Source organism: Rattus rattus, chromosome 1 (genome assembly GCF_011064425.1).
Source record: "Rattus rattus isolate New Zealand chromosome 1, Rrattus_CSIRO_v1, whole genome shotgun sequence".
NCBI lineage: Eukaryota > Metazoa > Chordata > Mammalia > Rodentia > Muridae > Rattus > Rattus rattus.
Window position 1 is genome coordinate 115,480,400 of NC_046154.1, and position 10,014 is coordinate 115,490,413.

Consider the following 10,014-nt stretch of genomic DNA (forward strand, 5'->3'; position numbering starts at 1 on the left):
TTCATTCAGGCATTGAACCATCATCTATCCTGGTCTCATATTTTGTGTCATCTTCAAAAGTAGATGTGTTAATTACTGAATATAATAAAAAATTAAGATGCTGTGTGTTTGTGTGCTATAAAATTACATAGTTGTTGATATCAAATATGAGGATAAAAATATTTATGTAAGAGTGATCATCTTTTCAAAGAAATATGTCCTATGATGCAAAAAGAAAAGAGAAAACATCACCTAGATTAAAATTACCAAAAATCCATTCATAAAAAAATGACAAATCAACTGCAATGTGTGGATACTTTTGGAGCTTATGTAAAATTAGTCAAACATTGGTGGTAACCAAAAATTGACACTGTATTACAAAATATTAAGTAATTACTAATATTTAATGATCTTTCATGATGTGATTTTTAATGGAGGAGAAGTATACTAAATTTATAAGGTTTTACAGTTCTATTTTATACAATATATATTGAGTACTGACAAATAGATTTTATTTCATTTAAATTTTTAAAATTTTGTGCTCCCAAAAGTATTTAAAATATTTATTTTATAAACTCATGTTTATGTTGCTCTCAACTTTGGTTCAAGAAGTTTCTTTTGCAGTGTTCAGATGTTAATATAGAAACTCATAAAATATATATGAATAAAATTATTAGTAAGACAAAAATTTTGCTGTACAATTATATCTAGAAATATTAAATATTCATATTATTTACAAGTTAATATTAAGCATATTCACTTTAAAGAACTTAGTGATTTAAAATATAATCATTATTTTCCTGTTGTATAACTATTATACTTTCATTATAAAATAAGAGTGGGGATATATTGATTAGATCTCATTACACTGTCCACATGTTTGATATTCTTAAACAGTAACGTTTTTTGAAATTCTTAATTAAAGAGAAAAATATGGATCAATTTACATCAAGTCCAAGTGGCTTAAGGACCTCAACATAAAACAAGATACTGAATCTAATAGAAGAGAAAGTGGGAAAGGTCCTCAAAGCCCTGGACAAAGAGTAAATTTCCACAAATGGCTCAGACTCTAAGATGATAAGTTGGACTTCTTGAAACTGAAATACTTCTGTAAGGCAAAGAACACTATCAATAAGACAAAATGTCAACCTGCAGCCTGGTTGTCAACCCTACTTTTGATAGAGAGCTAATATCCAAAATATATAAAGAACTCAAGAAATTAGATTCCAGAAAACCAATTAACCCAATTAAAAAAATAATATATAGAGAATTCTGAGCAGAGGAATCCTAAATGTCTGCGAACTACTTAAAGAAATGTTCAACTTCCTTACTTATCAGGGAAATGCAAATCAAAACGACCCTGAGATTCCACCTTACACCAGTTAGAATTCCTAAGATCAAAAACTACACAAACAGCCAACAGTGTTGCTGAGAATGTGGAAAAAATGAGAAGACTCCTCCATAGCTAGTGGGATTACAAACTGCGACAACCATCTGGAAGTCGATGTGGTTGTCCCTCAGAAAATCAGAAATAATCCTACCTGAAGACTCAGCTGTACCACATCCAGGCATATACCCAAACTATGCTCTACCATACTTCAAGGACACATGTTCTACTATGTTCATAGCAGGCTTATTTGTAATAGTCAGAAACTGGAAGCAACCCAGAGTTCCTCATTAGATGAATGGATAGAGAAAATGGGTTCATCCACACAGCAGAATACTATTTGGCAATTAAAAACAAGAGCATCATGAATTATGCAGGCAAATGGACAGAACTAGAAAATATCATAAATGAGGTCTCGTAGACCCAAAAGTACATGAGTGTTTATACTCACTGATAAGTAGCTTATTAACCAAAAAGTACAGAATATGCATGATATACCCCACAGACCAAAAGTTAAAGAAAGCCCAATTGTACATGTTCAATACCACTTAGAAGGGGGAACAAAGTAATTATGGGAAGCAGAGGGTTGGGAGAGAGCTGGATGAGAGAAGAGAAGGGAGGGGAAAAGGAAGATAGGATAAGGTATGGAATGAAACAAGAAGGAAACCCTGGGGACAAGGAGAATGAATGGAAATATGTAGCTGCTAGGGAGTGGTGGAACCTCTAGAAAGCCCCAGAGACCTGAGATGTGGAAAGCTCTAAAGATTCAATGTAGATGACCTTATCTGAAGTGTCCAACCATCAAATATGGAACTCCAGTTAGAAAGTAGTTAGAAAGTGCCCCCAATGGAGGGATGGATACACCAAACCAACTTCAAAATTTTTGAGTCAAAATTCTTCCTATCTAAACAAAATGCAGGGACAAAAATGGAGCAGAGCCTGATGAAATGGCAGACCAGTGACTGGCCAAACTTGGGATCCATCCCATGGGCAGACACCAAGCCCTGGCACCATTACTTATGCTATGTCACGCTTGAAGAGAGGAGCCTAGCATGGCTGTCCTCTGAGAGGCTCTACCAGCAGCTTACTGAAACACATACAGATCTCACAGCAAAGCTTTGGTCTGAATAGGGACCCCTATGGAAGAGTTAGAGGAAGGATTGAAGGAAGTGCAGGGTATGAAAAACCTTACAGGAAGACCAAAAGTGTCAACTAACCCAGATCCTTTGGAGTTTCCAGAGATAAGACACCAACCAAATAACATACATGGACTGATCAAAGAACCCTGACACCTATGCAGCAGAGGGCTAACTTTTCTGGCCTCAGTGGGAGAGGATAAGTGTAATCTTGTAAAGACTTGATTCCCCAGGGAAGGGTGAGGCCTTGAGGAGGGGCACTCTCTCAGGAGGGAAGGATAAAGGGGTGGGAAAAGGAAATCTCAGAGTGGACACTGGGATGGGAGCAACATTTGGGATGCAAATAATCAAAATAAATAATTAGTAAAAATAATGAGAAAATACAAAGTAAAAATAAATAATTCATATCAATAACATAAAATTATCTATCACATTCCTGTCCAACAACACATTACTGATTATTGTATAACTTTGAATTTCCATTCATTGCTTCATGCCCGAGCTGCACTCGATAGAAAATTTATAACTAAAATTACTTGAAAACAAATGCATATTAAATAGTTTGGAGTCTCAAATATTTGTTTACTTCAAATGATTATACAACTAAAATTTGTCTAACAATCCTACCCAGTGATGTTTTCCATAATATGAGAATGGAATGTACTGGAGTTGAAAGAGCACAACTGAGTCTAGAGCATATGTTGGTTTTACATGAAAGAGTCCTTTGAGCCCCATTTACAACTTCTCAACTTATAAGCAGACCCTGTAAGCAGTGAGTAGTCATCACAAGTTTCTGTGCAAAATTAAATGAGAAAATTATTTTCTAAGAATATATTTAAGTTATACAAATGTATGATAAAATTTTGAAGAGAGTTTTAGTATAACATATTTCTATGGGTATAGAATTAGCTTCAAGTGAGCTAAATTTTCACTATCAAAATCTATACCAGATATTTTAAATTATCCTTTAATGTAAAGTAAATGAATAATTCATCTTTTTGTACATTATATTTTACTTACTTTTTTGTTGTGATAAAACTCCAACACCAAGGCAATTATAATGTAGAAAGTATTAATTAGAGGCTCATGATTCCAGAGTTTATTAGAGTCCATGATTTCTTGGTGAGAAGCACGTGAGCATATGAGCTTGTGTACTAGCTGTGAACTTACATATGATTCACAAACATGAAGTCAAGAAAAAGAGGGGTAATTGGAATTGCGGTGGACTTTTAAATATAAAGCACACCTTCAGTGATACACTATCCCCAGCAAGGATACAGCTCGAAATCCTTCACAAACAGTTCCACCAAACATTTAAATATATGAGCCTCCCAAGGCAATTTTCAAAATTCTAAAGATTCTATATAGAATTAGATAAACTTTCAATATTTCAACACTTATCAATGAATACACAGATAAATAATTTAACATGTAATTTAACCTTTGTTCATTTGTAACAGATTGACATATGCTTATTTACTAATGTTAAACATTTTACCACTTGGTTCCTTTTGCAAATGAAAATATATTTTCTGAAATCAATGTCTATGAGAGTATTATGCTAAGTAATGCTTTAGAAATAGATGTTTGAGGGAATCGAGAAATTCTTCACTTAGTTACATGCGTGATATCAAAGCATCTGAGTTCACTGTCGAGCACCCAAAGAAAAAGCCAGCTGTAGTTGGATGTATCTGCAATCTCATGTCTAGATAGTCAGAAACTTGAAGGTCCTGGTAGGCCTTGCAGAAAAGCCAAGGTAGCTGAATCGGTGCTGCAGATTCAATACAAAATCCTTCTTAAAAATAAATGAAGTGAGGTGATTAAGAAAGACACCTGATATCAAACTATGCTTGCCACCCCCCACCTGCAAAACACACACACACACACACACACACACACACACACACACACACACACACACACACATTTGAATTATCATTAGCCTGGTTTCAAATTCTGACTGTGTCATTCTCTGACCTCAAAATATGATGGCAAATTATTACCTTTCTTAATCTTAAATCTTAGCTCATTTGCTTAGGTGGTGGTTTGTTTGTGAATGCAATATCTATGAAATATAAATACAAAGAGAGTTCTTTTGGGAGAGGAGGAAAGGGTTTATTTAACATATTTCTTTCTTTCTTATTTTAATATTTATTTATTTTTTAAAGTGGATCTATTTCTTAATTTACATTTTGAATGTTATTACTTTTCTTGTGTTTCTGTCCATAAGTCTCCCCATCCCCTCCCACTCCCCCATAAGGGTACCCCCTATCCACTCCACCTTACCACCTCCCCACAACATTCCCCTGCACTGGAAGTCCAACCTTGGCAGAACCAAGACAGTTCTTAAACTGATCAAATATTTATTCAACGTGAAGCCTCAGAATTCTCAAACCTTATGAAAATTTCTATGTTATATATTGTTCCTCAGAATAACCAGAATTAAAATGATACAGACATATAGCCAGAAGTTAAAGATGATGCATTCAAACATATATACATATATACATTCATAGGTAGATGGATGCATACATAAATAGATAATAAATAAACAGACATATAAGTAGAAAGGTAAATAGTTTCAGGATGTTGTGGAGATTAAGAAATCATTTCATTTACTCTGCAAGCAGGAAATCAAACAGGCCTTGTGAGATAGTTCAATCGTGAATTTAAAGTGTACCCAATAGGGTAATACTATAGGCCCCAGTTTTAGTGGATCAGAAACATTTATATCCTACATATATATCTACCACAGGGTATGATGATACACTACATCAAACAGGATCCAAACATTACCATCTTACTATTTCATTTTATTGTGGTTTTTAAAATGGCCTGACATCCTCCCATACTGCTGTAGAGGATCCTCTACTCTCAGTGTGCTGCTTCCCACCACAGTCTTTGCAGAACTGTCTACCAGACACAACCTCAACACATTTTTCCCCACTATTTAAATTACATTTATCTATATAAATTTGGTAGAAAAATCAGCTTATCACAAAATAAAATAACTATAGATTAGTACATCACAAATAATCATGTATCATGTGAATCGAGTTTACCAGGATTTCTTTCACTGTCTCCTTCTCAGCCTGATAGGATCTTGGCTAAACAAATAATTTCAGTTGTGTTCATTACCAATCAATTGCTGTGTTAATTTTTCATATAACATAGCTTTAAAAAGGAACAGAGAATGTGTAAAATTTGTAATTCCTACTTTTACATATGTTAATTTCTAAACAATATTCTGAGAAATAATTTAATCTGTGCTAAAGTTTCTTTCATAAGATTATTTTAAACCAAAATAAAAGATAGAAGAAAGGAGAGAAGTTAAAAAAAAAAACAGTATTGCAGGAAAAAGACATAAGATGAAGTAATAAAACCAAACAACCACCACAACATTAACCTTTATAAGTGGCATTACTCCTCAAACTCATCTGAGGATAGATGGATGAAACCAAAACCAAACAAAACCTCGGGCCAAAAAGGTTTTCTCACAGACAACCATAGTGAAAACCTGCAATCTGGGGAATATATATTCTTAATTGTTTTGACTAACCTATCCATGTTTTGTCCACACTATCAAAACTTTTGTTTTGTTTTGCTTTATCTTTTTTGTTTTTTTTCTATTTTAGCTCATTCCACTTTATAAAAAAATTAAACAGCTTGTTGGTTACATGCAGTAATAAAATATTCATTTCAAATATGAATAAATTTGGCTGGATACCAATTAACAATAGTACATTTCAAAATTTGCTCACAGTATATAGACATTTACATAATTCTACTTTTTATTTATAGTCTCTTTAATTTCTGGCCCTAAAAATATGACCATAAATTTCTCAGTGTTTGTTTTTTTTTTTTTTTAATTTTTTTAAATTTTTTTATTAACTTGAATATTTCTTTATATACATTTTTATTTAGACAAACATCCCCTCCCCTCCCCCTTCCTTATAGGTGTTCCCTCCCCACCTCCCCCCATTGCCGCCCTCCCCCAACAGTCTAGTTCACTGGGGTTCAGTATTAGCAGGACCCAGGGCTTCCCCTTCCACTGGTGCTCTTACTAGGATATTCATTGCTACCTATGAGGTCAGAGTCCAGGGTCAGTCCATGTATAGTCTTTAGGTAGTGGCTTAGTCCCTGGAAGCTCTGGTTGCTTGGCATTGTTGTACATATGGGGTCTCGAGCCCCTTCAGGCTCTTCCAGTTCTTTCTCTGATTCCTTAAACGGGGTCCTATTCTCAGTTCAGTGGTTTGCTGCTGACAATCTCTGTATTTGCTATATTCTGGGCTGTGTCTCTCAGGAGATCACACTTCTGCCTTCTTTGCTTCATCCATCTTGTCTAATTGGGTGGCTGTATATATGGGCCACATGTGGGGCAGGCCTGTTTTAATGTGATTGCAACTGGTCAAAGTACTACTACAGTGCATTGAATTACATACAGCATTTATGTATTAATACTTCATACAGCATCCTATGCTGCATTGCTTAACTCAAGGAATTAACATACATTTGGACATGTTAAGCCTTTTGTTGACAATATTATACACACACACACACACACACACACACACACACACACACACACACACACACATTTCTACTCTTTCCCCCAGTTTCGCCAAACCATGCTCACAATAATAAGTCCCAATCTACTTCAATTCCTTTAATTTTTTTCAATGCCCAATTAACACTGCTTGTATGCACATGAGTTTGGTGTTATATACTGGGCAAAGTACAACCTAGAGATAAGCAAACCCTCGAAAAATGACTTTCCTCTTACAGAAGTAATCAACTTCCAATATCCATTCATTTTGAGGTGAATCCTTGAGGGTCTCCTAATTCATTTCAACTTCTGATGAGCATTATCTTTTGCTGCTGATGCGGCCATGGCTGCTGTGACTCATGAGTGCTATAAACATGACATATTCAGAAGACAGAAAATATTTCAGAACAGTTTTCACAAATAAATATGACTCTCTGAAGAAGAAGAAGAAGAAGAAGAAGAAGAAGAAGAAGAAGAAGAAGAAGAAGAAGAAGAAGAAGAAGAAGAAGAAGAAGTTGATTAAAAAGAAAATGAAGGAGAAGAGGAAGAAGAAGGAGGAGGAAGAGGAAGAGGAGGAGGAGAGGAGTAGGAAGAGGGAGAGGAGGAGGAGCACAAGGATGAGGATAATGATGATGATGATGATGAGGAGGAGGAGGAGGAGGAGGAGAAGGAGATGGAGATGGAGATGAAGAAGGAGAAGGAGGAGGAGAAGGAGAAGGCAACCTTTAGAAAACGTTAGTTATGAAAGAGATAGTTCTCGCATTTCTACTAGTATTTGGATATCTATTTTTAGACCTTTATAGAAAATTCCTCCTTTTGGTTCTCTAACTCTTTCTTATAGTTTAATAACTACAGTGTTACAGCATGCAGATATGAGAATGGTCACTGTCTTCTCTCTCCAGTGGTATGGTATATACATGAAGCAATATGTCAGCATTTTATTTTTCATGATGATCCTCCTTAGTCTTTCAATATTCACACAGCTATAGGATGCTTTTCTCATCTTGAAACACTATCAAGAGGGTCTCCCACATACACTGAAAGCTTATGATAATCAAAAGAACAAATACTAAAATGTAGATTGAGTATGTCTAGCATCTAATGTGTATGCATATGTGTGCACATGTATGCATATTCACGTGAGTACATGTACATGTACAAATCTGTGTGAATGCCAGAGGGAATTTACCAGATATCAATCCTTCCACTATTATTATTATTATTATTATTATTATTATTATTATTATTATTATTATTATTACTAGTAGTAGTAGTAGTAGTAGTAGTAGTAGTAGTAGTACAGGGAATATAAGTTCACATTATGATGCAAAATTTTTTATAAGTTCTGGGTAACAAACTTATAAAACAGGTTTTTATTCTTTCAAAGTGTATTAGTTACTTTTCTACTGCTCTAATCAGACATCATTAAGGACTAGATTTAATCTTTAGACTTACATTTCTAGAGGGATAATGGTCTATCACCATCACAGAGGGTAAATAGGACAGCAGGCAAAAATGGTCGCTGTGGCTGCAGATGAGAGGTCACATCTCCATAAAGAAACAGGAAGCAGCAAGCACCCAGAGAATAAAATGAAATGTATAGGTCCTCAAAATCCTCCCCCAGGGATAAACGGCCTCCAAAAATCTATACTTCTTAAAGTTATTCAAACAGCTCCATCTACTGCAGTCCAAGTATTCAAATGCATGAGAGCATTCTCCACACATATTGTTAATCACAGTTATAGTACATCAATTTAAAAAATGGAAGCAATTACGACAATATCCAATACATTTTCAAGTCTATACCATTTCTTTCATGGTAACTTTCCCTTGGGTGTTAGATAATAGTATATACAAGCAAATTCACACTACTCTACGTTTACTGATTTTTGAACCATTATTCAAAACTAAAACACACAAAAGATAGTACAAATAGCTGTGAATGGAGGACAGATTTTATAGTATATATGATATTAAATATAAGCATATGGTTATAAATATAAATATAAGTATATTTAATAAAATTAGGTTCATCTATTTATTTTGTGTATACATTTCTCAGATTTGCTTTACACATAGAAAAATAAACATTTTAGAACACCTCCATGATATTTATATTTAAAAGAGTAGAAAGCTATACATATGTATATAATGTTTATAAAATATCAGTATTTCTAATTTATTTAAATTAGTCATATAATTGAAGCTCTGTGAAGTAGGCAATAATGGTTTACTTTTAATGCTATTCTATTACTGTATTTTTAAGTGCATTTAATTTTAAGCATGAATTAATATTCAAAACTGCTTTCTTAATTCAAGTATATCTCAAATATTTCTGTTGTGTATCACTTAGATTTACAACAATGTTCAATAAATATTTCTAGGAAAACTCAGTTTCTGTATGCAACAGAAAGAATGTGACCTGTAGCTCTAACAAATTATGAGATATTTTTTACAAATTAGAAATAAATCCCAAGTTTATTAAAAATTAAAATAAGACATAAATGTACTAAGTGAAAATATATAGATAATGTGTGGGCATTTCTGGATGGAGAACAAAAGAAGCAGAACCAAAAATAAACACATCAGTTGGTATCTGTGCAGTTACCTTGCACAGAAAAGTTGACAGTGAAGAGAATAAAATGTGAGAAATAGAAGAAATGATTGGCAGACTACATGTTGCAACAAAAGATTGATATCCAGACCTAACAGACACTTATCAGTAGAAGACATGCACTCAGTAGATACCTGAAAAATTCTCAACATTACTAAAAACCAGGAACATGAAAGTAAAAAATGTAGTAGTCCCATCCTAAACTGGAAACCATTTTTAAAGACTAGGGAAGTTCTGATGAGAACACATGAAAAGGGTAACCTTTGTGTAGTGTTTGTAGGAATGTGTCTAGCGATTGTTGCAAATAGTGTAAAATTTTTTCAAAACTTGTGCAAGTATCTTAGCAATATGG